Genomic DNA, 22,176 nt, shown 5'->3' on the forward strand with positions numbered 1-22,176 from the left:
AAAAAAAAAAGAAACACCAAGTCCCAGGCCTTTCTCGAGCAGGCCATAAATTGTTTATGTCGTTGTGTAAAGATTTATACGCTGGAAAATGATTTACGTCCCGGGATGGTGCGGTGCGGGAAAGGAAAGTGCGGATACGAAAAACGGAGGAAAAGTAACTGTTTCGTTGGTTCATTCCCCGTCCCGCTGGGTTTCCGTTCTTTCCTTTCGCCATCGAGTCGAATGCCCGAGAGGCAAGAAAAAACCGCTCCACAGTTGATTTGGGAATGCATTCGATTAAGGTTTTTTCTTCCTTTCATCGGTGTAATGGTGATTTTTATGCTTCCGTTTCATGGGCATCTTGGGTGGTGTTTGTAAAAGCGAAAGTAAAAGTGTCTTGGGAAATCGCTTTTTGTTGATGTTTCCATGTTTTACAATCACACGATCACGTTATGACACGTCGCACCGGCCGATGACATGAGCTATTTTGGATTGTTGGATTATTTCTCTGTTTTTTTTTTCGCCCCGGACCTGAAACAGGGGGGCAGTTGTAGATTGGTGCCTCTTGTTTCACATATAAGCTTGTATAATGTTAAATTATTTGCAAAACAAAACCACCGACAGCTGGAGCAGGTGTAAACGGGTGTTTTGGGTAAAACATGTTTCTAATAAAACAAAAAAAAAATGCAGACGATACAACCGTACAAAACCAGATGCAAACCACCGAAACCAAAAATTTCATGATACTATGGCATGTAATGCGTGCCCGGTAGCCATGTAGGCCTAGCACCGGCCGGTTTTTGGGTGTGGCAAAATGTGCCGCACTTTAGCAAAAGCTGAGATGTGGTCTGTTTTGTGTGCAACACCCGTAAGCGCGCGCGGAACTGTACCCGGTAACATGGGACGCAAATGTTTTGCGGTCGATGCGTAATCACGAGCACCGAACGAACGACGACGGTGAACGGGGGTTTTGGGTGCTGCTAACAAAGTAACGAATAATTCGATACAAGCGGTTTTTGGGACGATAGTTTTGACCGAGTGCATCAGTTGCAGCCGCGTCGGTGCCGCGTTTTGCGATGATGCGTTTTCGGTTAACCACATCCAATGCATGCCATTCCGGACTCGTTTGTCAGCGTTGGTTGGTGTGGCAATGGAAAGGAATGGGTTTTGAGGGGGAGAGAGAGTGGAATTGCATTTGTAAGAGAATGGGAACGAAATGTTCTCATCGATCGGTTTGCGTCTTGCTGCAAAAAGCCGCGGCTCATGTCTATGGAAGTTTAAGCAGCGAGTGGTTTATGTTAATGGTTGTTGATGATAGACTTATCATCGGTTAGGATTTTTGCTTGTGCCTTGGCTCATTTTGTTCACGACTTGCTTGAGTTTTAGGAGAATCAATATTTTATACAAAAGGATATATTTTAAAACTCGTTTAGCAAATATTTTCTGTTTCTTTTTATTGTGTTTTTCTCTACTTTGATTTTTATTGAGTCTAGAGTTTCTTAATTCTCCCTTTTTTTGCCGTTTTTTTTCTTCTGCTGATTGTGTTATTTATTCTTGTTTTTTGTACCTCAATTTCTCATCATGTTAACATATCGGTTATCATTGTAGTGATGATGTTGGTCCCGAGTCCACCACTGCATAGGATCAAGAAGGACGAAGCTATCTTTAAGACAGTTTGTGATGGTGGGAACTCCGGAGTGCATTAATGAATCCACTTCGAATCCGAAGTTTGAAAACCGGAGTATACTCCGAAGCAATTACTCCGGATAATTACAGAGTATTAACTCCGGTTTAATACGGAGTAACTCCGGAGTAGTTATTCCGAAATTAACTCCGAATTATTACGGAGTTGGTACCAGAATACTCCAGAGTAGTCCCCTATTTTAACTCTGGACTCAAGTTTGGTTATTGTTTGAGTTAAATCAACTGCATACTCCGGAGTGTTTTTTTATATATTCCGGAATGTCCGCATGTGAAAAGCGCATGTGTGGTTTAAGGAATGTTTCACATAATGCTGATATTTTTACGTTTTCTTTGACCAAGTAATTAAAATATTCTATTTGTTTGTTAGCGATGCCATTGGCATTCCAATATGAAATTTTTAGGCTATCCTTATTATCCATGGTGGAAGCAGTATTTAGCAGTGATTTTAACTATCACTGAAATTAGGTCTTTCTTTGACCTGCACGTAGAAAGATGGGCGAAGACATCTTCCACTATTTGACCTATTTCGGATAGGTCAATATCATTGAAATTGGATTCTCTGTGTTGATCATGGTTAAGCATGCTAGCGAAGCTGGTCTTGCTTGTGTTGGTTGGGCGTGTGTTACTAACCTTTGTTAGTGAGGGGAAATGTTCACGGTCTAGCTGGAAGGTCGGTCGTTTTGTCGGTCTTGGTGAGGGTTTGGTGACTTTACGAGCAGGACACCCGTGGAAGTTGGATGTGTGGTGATCCCCACAATTTGCACATCGCAATTTAGCCTGGGCTATTTTGCCATCTGGATTAGTTGTAGCTTTGCTGAGCGGGCACGTGTTTGACGCATGCGGCTCTGCACATTTCACACACACAGGTTTGCGGAAGCAATTTGCTTCTCCGTGACCTTATTGTTGACAATTTCTGCACTGGATTGGGCCGTGCTTGTGTGAGTAGTACTCAAAGTACACTCTGTGGTGGTTTACAAAGCGGACTTGTTTAAGTTCGCCAAGTGTGATCGATCCTCGAGAGAAATGTAGCAAGTACATTGCTTGGTCATCGTATCTTTTTTTGCGGATTTGTAGTTTTTTCACGCTGGTGGGGCATATTTTGCACTCCTCAAGTGCCGGAATGATTTCTTCCACGGACATCTCTGGAAGACCAAAAATCATTATTTTCGTTGTTCGTTCTTCTGGCAGCTGGTGCGTGAAGAAATTTATTTTATGTTGTTTGAAAATTCCTAACACGGTTTTGAAGTCTGTCGTGGTGGTCACGTGAACAGTGATGCCTTTTGTTGTCGTGTTTGTGGTGTAATGTATTACACCAGACGACACTATTAAACGGGGGACATTGCCCACAGATGTTCCAGTTACTACGATTGGCGGTACTCGTAGTTTATTTTTGTTTGATTGTCGTTGTTGAGGTGGTTGGCCTGCCGACGGAGCCTCTTCATCTTCACTAAGAAGATCGTATGCGTTATTCACCGACACTGTTGGTGCACTTGTTGGATTAACGCACTGATCCATACTTTGGGTATGTGTCAGTGACATTGTTGGACTACCTCTACGAGGCACACGTTTTTTGCATCGGCCCATATCGAGGTGCCGAGCAACTCGTCTCTTTCGGAGATTCGCTAGAATCTTGTTTCCTTTTTTTCCTCTCTCTCTCTCTCAGATAAAACTGTGACGCACTAAGAAAGAAACACGTCCGATCCGATCGGATGCTGGGAGAGAACTGAATGGAAAGTTTAAAATTTACCCATCACTATTATTTTGTGTGTATATTGTCAAATTCCTATTATCGAATGGATTTTTGTGAGTTTGTGACCATGGTTGGAAGAGCATGGTTTAGAAATACTACTTACTGTCTACTGTCTCTGTTGGAAACAGTAAGGCAGACAAGAGTAATTCCCGCACTTATACCAAACAATGTCTACCTTCTTCTTTTTGGCTTAACGACCTACTTGGTCACGCCGGCCATCGAAAGATACCACGTAACTGGATAGTTAGCCCACAATGCGGAGTAACGGGCCGGACGGGTTTTGAACGCCGGCCCTGTCGCATGTAGACCAGCGCCGCCGTTGCCTCACATTTGGGTAACACATTTGGGCAATAGATATCTTCAATGAGACTTACTTATAATTTCCCGTCACTTTGTGGATTAACGCGGAGTTACTTCCCCGTAAAGCGAATCGCCAGACGTTAGACGCTTTGAGGGCTTGCCAGTCATGGGCTTTCTGTCCAAATGACATGCTTTAACTGCTTTAAAATTGGTTTTACAAAAGGGTTATGATCGCGTTATTAGGTGTTGAAAATATCTTGCATTTATTGTAAATATCTTGCAACGCTTGGGACCTTCCAGTGCTTGACTTGTCTGTTCCTATTTCTAATGTTTATATTTCGATCCATCCCCAGTGTTTCTGTATACGATGTGTTGTGTGTGAATTCGTATAAAGAACATATTGAGTCATCTTTATATTTCTTTTAATTTTTTTATTAATTCAAATTTACTTTAAACTAGATTACGTATTATACCAATTGTATCTCCCAAGAATGTACTTTTTTGGAAAGTTATGTAAATTTTTGGTTTCCTCTGTTGTCTTTCGCAGGCCATTCTATGTTATTCTCTCATACCACCTTCAACCCAACAATAGTTTTGCTTTTCTCAAAAAGAAAAACTGTATACATTTTAATGATTAATTTCCCCTACACCTGGTGACCTGGCTACATTGTTCAAAGTAGCTTTTCCTTGCACACGCACTACGTACAGTTTCAAACCTCCCCCCTTAGTCAGTTGCTTCTCTTCCTCAAAAGTGCCCAAAAACATTCCATAATTTATTAATTGATTAATTGATTCGATTCAATCGATCGTAAATTTTAGTCCACCAGTGGCAATAAATTCCACAAATATTATTATTTTTATTATTATAAGTATGAGTACTGTACTGCCATTTCACCATGCCCGTACGCGCGTACTGACCATGCCAAGTTTAATTGCGAAACGAAATTGCACAGAAATAATTGCATCAAAAAAAAAAAAACGAGAAGAAAAAAAACTGCACCGCGTGCATCCAGAAAGGTCAACGAGCGGGTAAATCAGCTTCGGGCAATGAAAAGTGTTTCGTTTTGTCCGGTGTGTTACGTTGTTTCATAATGAATCATGCCGTTAACCGGTGTGGGTTTGGGGTTTGGAATGGGGAAGGGAAGCGTGAAAAATGAAGCCAACTCGTAAAAGGCGAATGCAAGTGTGCAAGACCATGTGTCGATGCACAGGTGGAAGTGGCATGCCTTAAGCCAGCAGCTCGATTCCGCCCAATGTAACCACGTCCGGTTGTTGGCTGTGGGCGGAAGGGACCACAATGGGAGGAATGCTATCCGATTTATCGTTACCCTCCCTTTGTGGGTGCCAAATGTGCCCCTTGGTCCGTTCGGTGGGTTGAGAGGTTGTTTCCATAATTTTTCAACTTAGTACACCTGATGGAAATGAATTTCACGTGCTGGCAAGATATTCATCAGCTCTCGCACGGGTGCTAGTTTTATTTTTTTACTTGCTTCTCGCCCCCCCAGGCGGCAACTAATGGTGTCTCGCCCAGGGTGGCAAAACTTTCCAGCAAGAATTCCAAAAGTGCCCGGTTATGGCAGCACTAAGCAGAAGGTGGGACAAGAATTTATATCCCTCAAACATGATATGCCACTCGACTCGTAACGGGTGTCGAGCGAGTGCCAAACCAAAAACCTAAAGTTGGCTGCACGCGGCGCAAGCAACAATTGAGCAACTTTCCTGGCCCATAAATAAATAGACAGTGCAATTTGCGTGTGCTTTGGAGTGCGAATGTGCGCGACCAGTGCGCGGGACGCATGACAAGATCGGGCGAACATGCGAACAATGTCTCCTTCGCTCCATTCCCAGCTCGAGAGGGACGGTGCGTGTGTGTGTGGTGATGATATAAATCATAATTCTGAAAGTGCAATAATTTCTCCACGCTTGGATTATGGCTTTTCCGTTCTGGTTTTTATCTTGGCTCGGCGTTGAATGTATCGGCCTCGAAGACGTCCTGTCAGAGTAACGGGCAAAGACAACGCGAAGTAAAACCGCCCTGCAAGAGGTTTTGGATTTTTTTGTGTCCGTGTGTGTGTAACCCATTTGTAACCCGTTGCCGAAGTGTGGGATGTAGGAAAGCATGACTATGGCACAAATAATTTTCCTTTACTACTTTCTTGCACGAGATCGGGCGTAAGAATGCCGGACAACAGGCGATACACAGGCAGCATTTTTGTGTTGTTGTGTTGTGTGGAGTAATATGATGAATGTGGAAAAGTATTTCATTGTAAGAAGATAAGTTCCGGTATGTGAGTGTTGCATTATGGTTTGTTGTGTTCGGTTTCTGTGTAATTGAATTTGTAGTGCGTGTAAGAATGTGTTTTCTTTTTATCAGATGTAATGTTTTCTGGTTTTTGATAATGGTAAGGTTTGCCAGTGTAGATATTACCTTTGCAGACTAGATTTCATTATTATTCACGAGTGTCTACATTACATATGAAAAGTATTATATGTAAGTTTTCGTTACATAATATGTAAGTTATATATAAGCTCTTAATTATATGTAACTTAAAAGTAAATTCGGTTCGGAACATCTACCAATGTTACAGATATAAACAAGTAAAATAATTAGAAGATATAAAGCAAATTAGAAACAACGAAAACACGGTTTTTTAAATATAAGTTTATATTATATAACATGTTGATAAAGTCAACTGTGACAAAATTCAGCAATTAGTCATATTATCATTTTTTTAGTTTTTTTTGTGTTTTTCTAGTTATGTTTATTTTTTGAGTTTATTTTTACTTATATTTATTTTAGCTGCTAATTAAATCACTAGTCACTTACTAGTGTTGTTTGCTTGATTAAGAATTTATTGCACAAAATTTAAAAAAGGAATTGTTAAGGAATAAAATATTTTACGTCAGCGCCTATGAGTAGGCAATAATGCCTATTAGTAGACAATAGGATACAGCATTTGCACTATAAGTAGCCAATAGGATAAAGCATTAGTATTAGAAATACTATGTAAACCCTTAGAGAAAGTAGAAAAAAATAATCTATTTTTAGAAATTAGTATAACCAATAAAGCTTCACTTTTGATGTTTGAAGTTCGATATAAGTAACTTAGTTCTTGGTGTAAATCGATATTGTAACAATTGCATACATGTAGGCGTTACACGGTTACTAATGGACTATTTGTCTGACTTGTCACTTTGACACCTTTAAATATCGAAAACAAAAGAAACACTTCTACAATTAGAGTAAAACAGATAGAAAAACTACGCATATTTTACAGGGAAAGACATTTTTAATTTTGAAACGTATAAAGCAATCATTTGTCCTACATAAAGCACCCAGTTACAGTTCCCTTTCACACACAGCCTAACCATTCAATTCACTTTCGCTACAAAACACATGACTTCCGTGTGTCTACAGGCGTGTGCATCTTTTGTACCTTCGTCAAATGGTTCTGTGCAAATCTGCACGAAATGGCAATCACTTGTGTAGTACATGACTCCCTGCCTGCGCTCCAGTGTATCCCGGCACGGGCAATCGCAACAATCGTCACAAATGCATCGTGCAACACAACCATACCAACCAACACACGGGACAGGCACGGGACGTTTGACTTGGCTAACCGGAAGCATCAGTCAGTGCCGGTGCAAGGGGTACGAAGACATTAAAAATTGCTTTCGGTATACATTCGGGCTGTGGGTGTATATTATGATTAATAACTGCAAACTCTTTTGTTCACCGTGAATTCCACCCACTTCGCCCGGAATGTGCAGGGTGGTGGGCGTCAGTCGGGTGCTTGAATAAAAGGGAAGATGGCACTTCCGCTCACATGGGACTGATGGGCAATCTCGGTGCAAAAGTGTATCACGATGTGATGTATCGTTGCTGTTTTGATTTATGATGCAAAAATAGTTCTTTTTCCGAGCATTTCGGCCGTGTGTCCTCGGTGCCAGGCATCGTTGTTTTTCGGCAGCATGGCAGGTTGGAGTTTATGTTTTTAGGTGCGCCCGGACCAGAATATGATGTGCTCGTCGCGTACATTCGGATGCATTTGTGGAGCTTAGAGAAAACCCCGAGTGGAGGTTTTTTTGTGTTGTTGTTGCCACTCTCACTATGTCGGGGCAAGTGTTTAGTGATATTCGACACAAGACACAGCTCGTGTAGACCATCGAGCCACGGACAGGGCAGGGTGGATGGTACCATTCGGGCAATGTATGTGGCAGTGTTATAAAGCTTTTTGTCAGCGGTAGATTAACGACAGTAGCTGTCGTGCTATTTTGGCGGTATGTTTTGCGGGCGACTGTAATAGATGAACGATCGTTCCAGGGTAATGATCGTTGGAAATATCATTCAGCCAGACGTTTCGCGCTCTGATCCTGCCAGTGACAGTGAAGTGGCGCGAGGGAAATCATTCTTTTTTTTTTTGGTTGCTATTGCCAACTTTCGTCCCACATTTTACCAGTCTTTGCACTGCCCAGCAGTCCCATCTGCCGTGTCGCGTCCCACTCACGGAAGGTGGTGCGGAAATGAGATTTTGATTATGCTCTCCTCCCGTGGGGAAATGGATTGGTACGTACGGGGTACACAAATTGATGTTTATGGTTGCAAATTATGTAATGTGTCGGATGTAGTCAGATTTTTTTTTTTTGTGTGAAGTCCACAAAGATTGTGTCATGCTGATGTGACATGGACGATCGGTGTATTTGAAAATAAAAAAAATCACACACATCTGCACCATGTTCGTTATGTTGAAGGATTTAGAAGGGATTAGTGTTTGATAGAAAGTAATAATGCTTGAAAGTTGCTACACAGCTAGAAAGCGTTAAAGACAAAGTCCTTCCCAAAGCACTGCAAGATTTCGTTTAAACAACTGTTTTCAGTTTAGGTTTATAAAGCGTATCTACTTTAAAGCGTCGCTAGTAATTTATTGCCAAAGCAAATGTTTTATGAAAGCTTCAGTGCTTCAATTTAATTACAAAAAAATATATATAAACGCCATGAACACTCGAGAAGGGGTCACTAATCCGACGATAGTCTTAACGATCATATCATTAAGGCGTGAAGTACGCTCTGCACGTCATTGAGCATATGCTGCATGTCATTAGCAACCTGTTACCGGGGGTTGATGAACATCGAGCAGTGTTGTCAATATGAATCAGGATGCAAGATTTATTTGGCACGAATGAAAATCTGAACGAATGTAGGCAAAGGTAAGCTTGACGCGTCCGTCCGATTTATCCGATTGGATTGGTTGTGCACCGAGGAATTAGAGAATCCATCATTAGGGGAAAGTCATTAAATCAACAACCCTTACCCGTGGTGGAGGGTGTGACACACTTAACCACGGTGAAGATACATTACATCCCAATGGTGAAAAGTGTCACTTTAATTAATAACCAGATTAAAATCCATGTTTGACGAATGCGTTAGAATGATTTATGATGATTGAATGGTAAACTCCGAAGCGTGAAGCGTTTCATGCCTTCACTCGATGTTACGTTTGGTAATGTTTTTGCACAAAAGAACGTTACATTAAATAAGAGTTTGTTTGATAGTTATATTGGTTTTTGATAAGAGGTTTTTGATGGGCTCATTGTGGAACACGATTTTTTGCTGTTGATTTATTATATTCTCATTTTTGGTTCTTCACCACTATGATCGTCTCCGTAAAGACGGAGACTATTGCGGTAGATACGTTTAAAAAATAATTATTTCTTCCCACAAATCTTGGCCCGTACCTTTTTTTCTCTTTATTTCACTGCTCTTTGATTGAATAAACTTGGCACGAAATATGGCACGGGCAAAGTTTTCCAATCAATATTTACCACTGGCATAAGCATTTTGCGTCCATTGTTCTGCGAAGTGTTCGTGGAATCCCAGCGGTCTGCAACTGTCTCCCCCGCTCAAGGGTGGGGGGGAAGGGGAGAGGAAGAAAAAGGTTCTCGCTGGATTCTGGTATCTGATACTTTGCTTAATGGGAGCAGCTAAAACAAAAAAAAAAGAAACAAGTAAAAGAAAAAAAACACACAGAAAAACCGAAATGAGCAGGATCGTACACAAAACGCAATGATTAAAACGTTGCAGAAGCAAAGCACGGCATCCGAAACGGCATTAAGTGTAAAAAATGACTTTTTCCAACTTTGGCAAGCGGAAAAGTTGTATTGTTATGAATTGCTTTTCAAATTCTTTACGAGGTCAGGGAGAAATCGGTTAGAACGAAAAAGTTGGTTCAACATTAATAGTTGGTAGGATAAAATGATGTGAGCGAGAGAGCGGGAGAGAGAGAAAAAGGGAAGGAGAGAGAGAATGAAAAGAGTTTTCAGGGCAAACATTCAATGAGAAATCAGTGGTGCAGAGCGGCAAGAATGTTAGTTATTAGTTATTTATCTTTTTTTTCTTCTGCTGTCATTCGATCGAAAATACCACAGAAGCACTGGTAAGATGTATTGAAGGAGATAATTTTAAACCAGTTACGAATCATCGAACCAAACCAGCTGCATCGGCAAGAAATGAGCTATATATGATGGGGATGCTTTAAAGTTGGATTACATCACATGTTCATAGTGGATGGAAAAAGCTATTGTAAACATATTTAAAACAATTGTTTTTTTTTCATTCTGCTGGGGATTGGTTTAGATGCAAGAGTTGCATGTTGGAAAAGGTATACATTTTATTTTAAATAACATACTTCAAATGTGCTTTCAAGCAGATGTGGACTCCACAAATGAGGTAGAGCTTTGGTTCAACAGGATCTCTGGAGATCGTTTGATCGTGCAGAAGACATGCTGACTTAGGACCAATCATTCCACAGGGCATGCTTATTTCCTTTGTATCGGAAAAGCATAAATAATCTGGGTCGTTGACTTGCCGAAAATTTATATAAAATAATCCTGGCAACATAGTTGGAAACAGTTGAGAATTCCAAAATTGATGGTCTCTTTAAAATTTTAAAGTTTCGAAAATGAAGAAGCTAACAAAACATCTTAACTGAACTGAACTGAATTGAACAGAACTGAACTGAATTAAACTGAACTGAACGGAACGGAACGGAGCTGAACTGAATTGAACTGAACTGAACTGAACTGAACTAAACTGAACTATCCTGAATTGAGCTGAACTGAACTAAACTGAGCTGAACTAAACTGAACTGAGCTGAGCTGAACTTCAATTTGTGTGCAAACATTATATTTTTGTTTAAATTCTTGCTGAACTAGCTGAAAATAATGTTTAATTTAAACACTTTTTTCTGTTGTTGCAATTGTGACTTAGAAACTATTAAAAGAATAATGTAAAAAATAATACTAACAATTTAAATAAAACACATATTAGTGGAAATTCTCTCTCACAATGTTGTTGTAAAATCTCGAATTTACAAGAAGCCCTTTTTGTTTCACACAAATGCACACAAATTTTGAACCATTCCAAACAGTGGCTTCATTGGATGAAAATGTGTATTTGTATGATTTTTCACATTTGTTCCTGTTTGGTCATAGCAACGAAAAGAAAAAGAAATGCTTACAATTCCCATACCATGCATGTGTGTAGCAGCATACGATGTAAAGATACCGTTTTCCCCAAATGCCCAAATTGTTGAGGTGTATGTTCGTGTACTTCAACGGGGATTTTCCTTTTTTTCGCAGCAAAAATTCAGCAGTCAAATTAAAACTCCGCGAGTGGTTCATTTATGGTGCAAAAGAGTTTGCACCGGCATCAACCATTGGTGCATTTTTTCCCCTCAAGCCCAGCAGCGTTGATTCATAATGTGTAGCAGCGAAAAAAAAAGAAAGAAACCCGTACCACCCTCTTGCGAAAGCCCTTCTCTGAGTACCTCTGGCTGCAACAAGGGAAAAAGTGCAGCACGGAGAAAAAAAAAGTTAGAAAAAAGCTGAATAAGTAAAAAAACGAACGTTCCCTTCCCAATTTAAAATGTTTAGTTCAGAAGACATGAATGAGAATAATTTCAATTGCACACTTGATGTTGGCGCACTTTTCTCGCAACGTTTCACCGAATTAATGGGACGTTGGGAGAGAAGTGGGTTTTTTTCCACTCTCTTCGGTTGGGCTGTAATGCAAAAAAATAAAAAAAAAGCTAAAATGTAAAAGCGGAAACGGAAAATGACACGAGTGCCGACTGGTGCACAGTGATTTCTGACAAGGAGGGACAATTTGGATGCAAAACTTGTTTGTATGTATGCACTGTTTGCCATGACTGCATGGAGCGATACAATTTTGAATGCAAAACGCATAGGTTTGTGCTTATGCGTTTGATAGCAGTTTACTGCAGTAAATGTTCCATCTATGGTTCATTGGCTTTTGCACACGTGTGTGTGTGTGTGTGTGGCATTTAGTGTATGGCCAGCCAAAAACGTTCTGGTTCGTGGAAAGCTTTTGCCCATTTGATAAAATGTAGTAAAACAACGCCCCGAAGGCATTCCATTTTACGATTACAAAGTGAATGCCTCCGAACCTTACGCGGCAATCGGTGAAACCATCATCCAACCAGTTTTGACACGTGTGCGCCAACCAGGAAGGGGGAAGGGGGGGCATTAATGAACATTCTCTTTGATCATGGCCGTGCTGATGGCGTTAGTGAATCGAAATTAACATTCCAACGCGTCTGCATAAGCAGGCTGAAGGCCTGCCACCGCCGTGAAGCCGCGATGGTCGAAACGAGTAAACGCACGTGCGTCCGTGCGCCTACCAACGCCCGGCAATGGCAATGATATTAATCATTGAGACGGAACTAAAGCCCCGGCGGGGGGTGTGTTTTTGGGGGGGAGGAAATGGCGCGAGTGGGTTAGTGCCATCCTGGTAGGAACGGCAGCCCAAAACATAATTAATCATCCCGCAGAAAGGAAGGCTGCGCAGAAATTACCCAAAAGCACCCTGCGTGAGCGCATTCCTGCTGTGATATAAGGACCATCCGTGCAGCACGCACAATGTCCTGCATCCCCGCCACCGGTGGATGTTTATCAAAACATCGAGAATTTACATATAAATACACGAAATGTTTGGGCTAGTTGTCCATCACAAAGCGAAATGGAAGGCCATGTTTTATGATGTTTCATTGATTATCTTCCAAACGGCGGAGACGAACCGGTGTTACGGCACCGTTAGAGCGCGCGCTCAAACCCTCTTCGGTATGCACGAGCGTTGTGGCGCTAATAAATACGAAGATGGGCTAGTCCCTTCATGAATATGTAACCGGCCCCTTTCAAGAAGGCTACGAATTTTCGGTCGGTTAAAGTCAAACGGCGGTTTTGCGAAATGCAAGGATGAATGGTTGCTTTATTATCGCCAGAAGACAGATACATTTTGTTGGTTGTTGGTAGGAAGGGGTATTCGGCGCAAGGATTCGCCCATTTCGCTCTGGACCAGGTCCCTTTGTCGACACGCGCTGTAACTAACGGGAGCGATAGTTTATTGCACCATAGCTCAACGAGTGCATCATAATTGGCCCTAATGTATCCTCGGTGGCTGTAGGTACACGGAAAGATGTGCTAAATCACTGGCCAGATCGGATGATAGAAACAATGGGCGAAGTGCGCATCTGCATGGAACATAAATTAAAAGCAACAGAAAAAAAAATTTAGCTAGAAACACATTCCACGGGCAGCCAAACTGGTCGAATGTATGTAGCTAAATTAATGCAATAAAATTATTAATGATAGGAAATTCGGTTTGCTAAACGTGGTGTAAGTGTGGATAAATTAGTGTTAATGAGCCTGAGTTATCTTTGAAGTCGTAATGTACAACGAAGAATAAAGGTCGCTAAAAACTGTTTTTACCGCCAATGTTGACTCTTTTTGTAACTACCTTTATTTTGTTATCGTGGATGCAACATTTTAAAAAGAATCACCATTAACAACAGTTAAAAAGTTCTTGAAGAGTTTTTATTGATGTTGTGTTTATTGAATCTTTTGAAAAGTGTCATTCATATGAATCTTCAGAGAAGAGTCATTCATATCATGAGCCGACTCCGAACATATTAATCAATTCTCATAAATTCAAATGAATCCTCAAAGATTCATGAATCCTAAAGGATTTGCTACCAATAAACTTAAATTAAAAGAACTGACCGATGGTGGAAGGGCAACCATCTAAAACTTCGGGCTGTCCCAAAACTGCAAGGATTCGTAATCCAACGAGGACTCATGAATCTTCAGAATTCAGACTCATCCATTCATTCACTTTAAAGATTCCTTCAGATTTATGAATCTGAATTAGATTTACCTAACACTAGTTTTTATTGTGAAATTAATAACTTTCTGTTTTTTCTGGAACAATTAACAAATGTTTAATCAAAAATCGATCTATGAACTTAATTTTTTGTTTCGTTTTGAATGAAAATTGTCAAGTTCCTAAACTACAAGATCCACAATCAAAGTTTATTTAAAAACATAATTTTAAATTTTTGAGGGGCGTAGGTGCTGTATGTGATATACGGCGCCGGTCCACATGGCAGGACTGGGGACAATAATGGCCTGTAAATGCGTCAAGTGTTGTGCTTTTTACTTAAACTACTTACGTCCTCTTGAATATGTATTATTTCAGGTTACACTCTCTATAAAATGTTTATTTTTTTTGTTAAAAGTATCAAAATTTGGCATTCTTTATGTGCTTTTCAGAGTGTATCCAACAACTTCCATTGCATAACAAATAAAGCTTCAATGCGAAGTAATAGAACTTGTCGTTGGTAAGAGTACAAAGATTAAAAAATCGAAAGCAAAATCCACATAAACCGATGCATTAAGTGTAATAATAATTTAGCAAAAACCTGAAATGGCTCAGTTCAGTTCACGTTTTGTCACGTTTTGTGTGACCTTTTTAAAGCTCGCTTTTCCCCGAGCTAATTCGACGCAGCTCAGCTTTCCGACAGAAACCGTGCTGGAGGTTGAATAAATAATATCTTAGTTACTGTTTTTACCGATGAAGAACATCTAAACCCTCTCATCACTTCCCTGTATTTCTCCGGATTAGCTGGCCGTCCGTCTGGAAGCGACCGCATCGGGAAAAATGTGCCAAATAAATAAGCAAAAAGAGAAAAGGAGAAAGAGAGGGAAAGAGAGAAATAAAGTACACGAAACACACTCAAGGGCAGCTGAATAATTGAAGTTCAACAAATTAAAGCCAACGCCAGATTAGCATTCATTATATTTCCATAATATAACAACTATTATGAGCTCATAAAAATTTCTCGCACAAAACCTTCGCTTCAGGGATGCGGGAAAGGCGGGTTGTATACAGCGTGGTATGCCCGTAATCCTTCGGCCCGGTTGCCGATGAGTGCTCGAAAAGCCGTCGTTAGATGCAGACGACGGAACCGCCTTCGACTGGCTGCGTTTTGCAAGACCGGTGGTGTGTTAAGTTTATTTTGCCAAATCTAGTCGAGATTTCGTCTGCCCGCTCACGGGCCCTACCCTGCTTAACATCCTTAGTGGGCCGAGAAGTGACGATTTCGAGCGCAGGGGATTATTTCATTATTATTAGCAACGTTGGCGTTGTACAAGTGCTTAGCGCTTGGGTTTTGCTGCCACTATCAAAACCCTTTTCGTCGCTTGTCCACACACACAGATCCCAAGTCGTTTGGGATGGAGGCGTTTGTTCGTTGGATTTGTTAATGGAGTTTTTTGCTGTTGTTGCTGTTGCTTGTTTTGCCTGTGGAGATGGCAATTGCCCTTGTGGCCATAACATTTGGAGCGTTTTCGGTGCGCGCGGCCAGTTTCGCTTGGCAATCATTTTCTTGTTTTTGAAGAACCAAAGCGCATAGCGACCGAGGTTGGTCAGAGTTTGAAGTGATTTTTCTAATTAAATCAAGATTGATTCACGTTATACTTGAAAGCAAACGGCAAGAAGTTTTGTGCGGCTTTACGCGCCGGTACGTGGGATGAGTTTGAATCCATCCGAAACGCTACACGCACAGCTTTGCGGCCTTATTCATCTACTACGAGTGGTTTTATTCGATCTTGCCAGGGTTTTTTTTTAGTGTTTTTGCTCGGTTACCCGCAGCACAATGTATTGTTTGAGGTTCACCCGGTGAGGTAAACGATGCGTAAAATCAACACTCCGAGAGAAGCGGTCTGGGGGCCACCCGAAGTCCTGAACGATGCTACACCGGTTCTGCTTTAGATTGCAAGCCCTTAATTATAGCGATCCATAAATCGCTCAAACCGGGACAGTTACACGATTGAAAGTTTCCGCTCCTGGTTGATTCTAGGGGCTGTTCTTATTTCTTATGTCACTTACATCCTTTCGAGTGAGTGAGCTTTTTTTTGTTGGCTTGTTTCATTCTCTCGCCACACGATAGTCGCGTGGATGAGTTCTGATTCTGTGTCAACTGAAGTACTTGCCCTTGCCTTTTGGGACGCGTGTACTTTTACGTAACGTGTAACGGGTCAGCACCCATAAGTCGCATACATGAAGTAACGTTGTGTTTGCGTGAACGAACGAACGGCAACTAAACCATTACAAAAACCGTTTTCCACCGAACTTTTCTACAAAAAAGTGAGCGAAAATTTTAGAATCGATCGTAATATTTTACCGCTTTCTTCAAGTGAACAAGACGCGAAGAGCAAGATTTATGTTTTCTGTACGCTGGGTGTATGCGTATGTCACCGACGGCCGGGAGGGAGGGAGATGACAGTGTCGGTCGCTGACGTGTAGGTTATGCCACCACGGTATATGGTGCGGCTCAGCACAAGAAGTCAGTTGACATATTTATCAAGCGAACCGAACGCCGTCCGATCTGAGGCGGAACTTACTTACTGCACTTTGCACGGCAACTCGGCAGCCCCAGGAAACCGGATTAGGCCTAAGGAAAACCAAACCGTCGTGGATGATGCCGAAGACGAAACAGGACAAGTGTAATCTTGATTAATGTAAGGGACTTCGCTGGAGGCCCTTTACCCGGCGATGGCGATATTTCTCTGGTACGCGTTGTAACTGTGTGCAGATACGATAAAGCCAAAGGAGAGGAGTTTGGGGTTTTTTTTTTGGGTGGCTCCCTGTGTGTTTGTGGTATCCACCACAGTTTGTTTAGTGGCGTAGGAGTTTGACTGCGTAAGACACTGGAAGCTTAGAAGATCGGTGAAGACGAATCACCCATTTTGGGATGGTTGGACTTGGGAAAATCCGAACTCCTTCCCGACAGGAATAGGGAAGATGAGGAAAAACCTCTCGCGCTACACAAACTTTGTCCAATTTGATGAAACTGGACCATCGTGACGTGTCTTAACGGTGGGTAATGAGTTTGAAGGAAAGCTCTGCGTTATCGGGATCCACTTGAGGGAGATCGTTGATTAATATCCAAAGTTTGCCTGTGCGTACGAAGTTTGCGAATTCAATGTGACACTAACGCAACGAAGGAATATTAAAGACAGTTTCAGCACGATGTTTGATAGCAAATTTTTTGGTGAGCTTGAATAAAACATGAAGATTAAATTAAAAGCTCTTTTGTGGTTTCAATAGAACGTAACAGTCTTCTCCTGAAAACAAATACACAATCTGGCCAAGAAGTCGTTCTGGAGAAAACGAGATCAATAAAATCCCCCACCGAAAATGGCAGATGCAAAACCCTGATGATGCTGATGTCAATGATTGCATGGAATGTGTTCCCACGAATGCTACTGACACTGGCAAAAAGGGATTTTAATAAACTTGTCAAGAAAATGCACAGACCAATGTTACGCCCAACGTGGCACTTTTAAACGAAACTCCTTTTTGTGCCGGAAATCGAGTGTCAGTGTCGGGCACAGGCCCGATGGCTGTCTACATTGGGCCGTTGGCCCTTGTTGTCCCATGTAGGCGAAAGGATTGAATTGGAAAATTTCTTACGACCAGCCTCAAACATCATGCGTTTTGCAGTCCCGTTGCAAAAACCCGGAACCATCTTCCCATTCATTTACATTCATCTTGAGGTTGAAAGTCTATGAATTCTTCGCTGAAAATTAGGCAAAATGTCATTTGGTGGATGTTCGTAGCGCATTAACATTCTCCCAACCGGCAATGGAACCGGCATTTTGGCCTCACCTACCGACTTCCCTCCCTCCCAACCCCCAAGAGATGGCATGTCCGACTTCAGCATCGGTTACTTCCACTCCGGCAGCTGTGATTGTCATTTATCCTGGCGTTTTAGACACCGCAGGCTGGTACACCACCACACAACCTTCCTCTCACAGGAAAGTGGCCTGTGGCTTCCGAGGTACCGACCGACGCGGACCGATGCGCGATGCTCACACACTAACAAGAGGCGACAGTTTTCGGTAGACACGGGGGACAAGCAAAAACCAAAAATAGTATTATTACGTAATTAAGAAAATACTTTCCTCATTAGACGAGACACAGATGTTACAGGCCACTCGAGACAATCTTTCTCGCATTGTTTGTGCCGGTGGAGGCAGGTCATCATTAAAAGCTCGGTTTGCCGGTAGACGAAAGCCGAGAGCGCAACATTTAACGGGTTTTTGAGCTGAGCGTTGGTTTGGGTGGGTGCCATTTGTGGGTGGGTGCCGGTCCGGGGGTCTGATGCTATCGAGTGCGGCATGATGCCCGGGTTGCGATGGGTGCTGTACGAGGAGGTTCGTTTGTTTTGGGGTTTTGCTGCAAGACCGGAACGGAATTAGTCTCCTACTTAGCTGTTCAACATGCCATTGCTCGGTATTACCAATTAGGTCCTGTTCGTTTGCTTCTTCCACAGAGTGGTGTAAAAGTCCTGGAACGTTGTGCGTATGAAATGAAGGAAGAGAACAGTTAAATTAGTAATCTGCTTGCATGAAACGATGCTCGATCGGAACTGATGCATGGTTGTTATTTATTATATACATGCACAAATTTAAAAAAAAATCTTCTGTTTTATATTGTAATATAGTTTTATGTACAAAAACTTTTGAAATGTTTTCCAAGTAATAGAACATATCGTCTCATCGGCTCACTGGATATGGGTTCAAATCCGGATTGTCTTTTTTTCTTGCTGGTTATTTTGAAATCATTTAATAAATCTGTGAATAGAACTCCATGTGGTCTAGTCATATGTATGTTCCGTACAACAGCAGTCACATTAATTTAATAAAATTCTTATTATTTATCTGGTGTACGATTTAAACCTTTTAATTGTTAAACTAATCGGGCGGCCCGATGGTACATGTGAAAAACGGCGCCAGTCCACACCGGCCGGACCGGGTTCAAATCCCATCCGGACCGTCCCCCGAATCCCCCGTCCCCGGCCTGTAGCAAGGACTGACTATCCGGCTCCGTGGTAAAAATAAGTCTAGCAAGCCAGAAATGGCCGGCGTGACCTGTAAGGTCGTTAAAAAGCCAAGAAGAGAGAGAATTGTTAAACTTTGCGCAACAGAACTAAGTTTTTGAGAAAAACAATAGAAGAGTCACTAAACAAGACAGTCACTAAAAAGTCACTAAACTAGACAGTCAAGAATATGATTTCGAAGATTTTCCTGATCATATTTATGATCGCCTTGTTATATGACAACTTATAGTTTACTAAGCAGTTCGTTTATTTTTCCACGTTTTTTGAGACTATAACTATTTATTATAATTTTTTGAATTAATTATAAATGCTTGAATTCAGGGTTAAATACGATTTTACTTCTATGTGATGGAGACTTTGGCTCCGCGCGATCCTCCTTTTACGCTACAATAATAAGAAGTAACAACTCTTTCTTATAAGTTGTATAAGTATAAGTATAACAATTGAAGTTAGGCAGCCTTAATAATGCTTCGACATCCGGAGCACAATTTCCCCCCGCTCCCTCCAATTTTTCGGCTTCGCGGATGACGTCGACATCATCGGACGGACATCTGCGGTGGTTTGCGACGCGTACACCCGACTGAATCGCGAGGCCGACAGAATTGGATTGAGGATCAATGCGACGAAGACAAAGTTCCTGGTTGTCGAGGGATCTTTCCGTGATAAAGCCCGACTCGGAACCAGAGTATCAGTCGACAGCGACGATCCGTTCGACGAGCCGTTACTTCGGACAACAATATGAGGAGCAAAATTCGAAGGCGCATTGTTCAGGGAAATCCTTCCTACTACGGATTCCACAACGAGTTTAGCAACACACGAAATACACGATACTATATATCGCACACTGGAACGTCCGGTAGTCCTCTACAAGTCCTGGACTATGATAACGGAGGACGCCAATGTCTGAAAAAGGAGAATGAACCACGAGCTAGCTGAAATGTTTGGCGGTGCAGATATCCTGACGGTGGTCAAAGCCGGAAGGATACTACGGCTAGGGCAATGGATGCCGGAGGATGCCGGACTTATGCCCCACCAAGAGGGTCTTCGTCAGCGACCTGTAGAGACCTGTGGGACGTAGAGAAGCACAGCAAGTTCGTTGGTTCGATCAGGTGGAGTCGAATCTGTCGGAGATCGGATGGAGGCGTGGATGCAGGACTGCAGCTTTAGACTGAGTTTCCTGGAACGTGCTCGATCGTTAGCAGGCCAAGAAAGAAGCAGAAGCCTTAATAATAATTTTTAGCTAACAGAAACTTACTACATCCTGTTTTTTACATATTTTTTGTAACATTTCCTATTACATTCTAAAGTTTAAGTAGTTTTTATTTATATATTTACGAACAATCGTTAAAATAAAAGAAAATGTTTAAAACTTTATTTTATAGTTATTTTATGAATTTTAGCAAACAGTGTCCAAGCATGGAATTGCATGTGTATGTTACAAAAAAAAGCAAACGAACACGAAAAAAAATCATCCCATCTGCTGTGAAGTTACCAATGAGCATGTTTAGTTTCCAATTTCGTGCCAAACCTGGAAGATAATCGGCCAAACCGGTTGTCTGCGGGCATTGAAAGCACTTTGCTGCACATTAAAATAACGCTTGGCAGTATTGCGCTGTTGCCGTTGATGGAAGTGGCAAAGCGCACATGGTGCTTGCTCTCTACGATGAGGCTATTTTTTCTTTTCCTTCTTTCATCGTTACTGGCCATAGCGTGTCGTAAGGCGTTACGGGGAAGTAGTAGCTGTAATGTACTTTTTTTTCTCCTATGTGTGTACAAGAAAACTTCCATTTCAGTAAAGCTGTTTGTGGTTTTCCCTTGAAAGAATGTGCAATGCCAGCGCGTGTTGCATGTACGAAGACGACGACGACGACGACGACAAACGAACGTCTTGAATACACGGACTTCCCGGGTATGGTCACTGTGGTCGCACTGGTGAGGCAGATAATGGAAGATTCTCAATCTTTTGGGACAACAGCAACTCTTTCGCATGCGAAGAAAACAAACCCTTCGTGCTGATGAAACGGTCAGATAGGTTTCGCAAGAAAGCAAAAAAAATGGAACAAAAAACAACACGCTCACCAACCGTTGCCCAACAGTACAGTGACAGTACCACGTTGGCAAAAAAAAGGAAAGAGCACATATATCAGCGAAAGAAAGAAAGCAGACCACAAAAGCGATGGTCAGAATGGACGCTTGCCGTAACGGTGGGCCATTATATTTTGGGTAGTTTATATCTTACGTACCAGCAGAAAAACGGGGAGGAATGGGAGCCACAGATGGTGCGGCACTGTAATACGGCGAAGTAGTCTTATTTGATTAGAGAATTTACTAACCTCAGATGTCATTATTATGTTGGATTTTGGTGTGGCTGTATCGAGCACCTCGTTACTGTTATACTAAACAGGTTTTTGTTTTTTTTGTTAGATGAAAATAACTATATCCTCATTGTAGGACACCCTCACAGATTGGCCAGAAATACTATATTAAAGCTAAAAAGCATTTTTAAAGGTTATATTTCCCATAGTAACTTAGTAGCATTAATAGTCACAACTGAGCTTAAGCTACGAATATATAACGGATTTTTTTTCTCCCACAAAATTCCTAATTTCGTGAATCGGTGATTAATTGCAAACAGGCCTCGGAAGGAAAATAAAAGGATTTCGATGCTTAGCAAGCGGACGCTTGCGATAAGTGTGAAGGACGGATAAGCTGTTCATCTGTTTACCTTGAAGATGATGTGTCAGAAAGATTGCGGTTAACTTTCGGCCTGTATGTTCCGGTGCCGGCACCGGATAGGGACAGGGCACAAAACAATAGGCATCTCTTTGTGCTTTCCCTGCTTCACCGGGGCCTTAATTTCCTCGCACGGACTATCGCGGTGAAGACACACACACACCCCCCGATGCAAACCCCCGGTGGCAAATGTTTTGTTTAGTCGCCCCGCTTCTTGGCACACGGTGTGCGAATGCTGGCATTGCATACGATTCAACACCATGAGCTTCAATTAATTTTGAAAATGAAATATGCCAGCGGTAATGGGAAGTAATTTATATCTTTGATTGGATTATTTATGTTTAGGCATGCGGTTAAGGCAGGTTTTGCGGTGCGTGCTGTCGGGGAAAAGGGAGGGAAACCTTTCTGGGTTTTTTGGTTCAAAGCCAGCTGCTGAGGATAACCATTTAG

General features: G+C 41.8%; 1 protein-coding gene across 1 annotated transcript in view; it reads left to right on the forward strand.

The window, feature by feature from the left end:
- The window catches only part of LOC125770974 (CUGBP Elav-like family member 4), a 468,092-nt gene that overhangs the window by 13,789 nt on the left and 432,127 nt on the right, over positions 1–22,176 (forward strand). The gene's annotated exons all lie outside the window — the stretch shown is intronic.

The sequence above is a fragment of the Anopheles funestus genome, chromosome 3RL, assembly GCF_943734845.2.
Source record: "Anopheles funestus chromosome 3RL, idAnoFuneDA-416_04, whole genome shotgun sequence".
NCBI lineage: Eukaryota > Metazoa > Arthropoda > Insecta > Diptera > Culicidae > Anopheles > Anopheles funestus.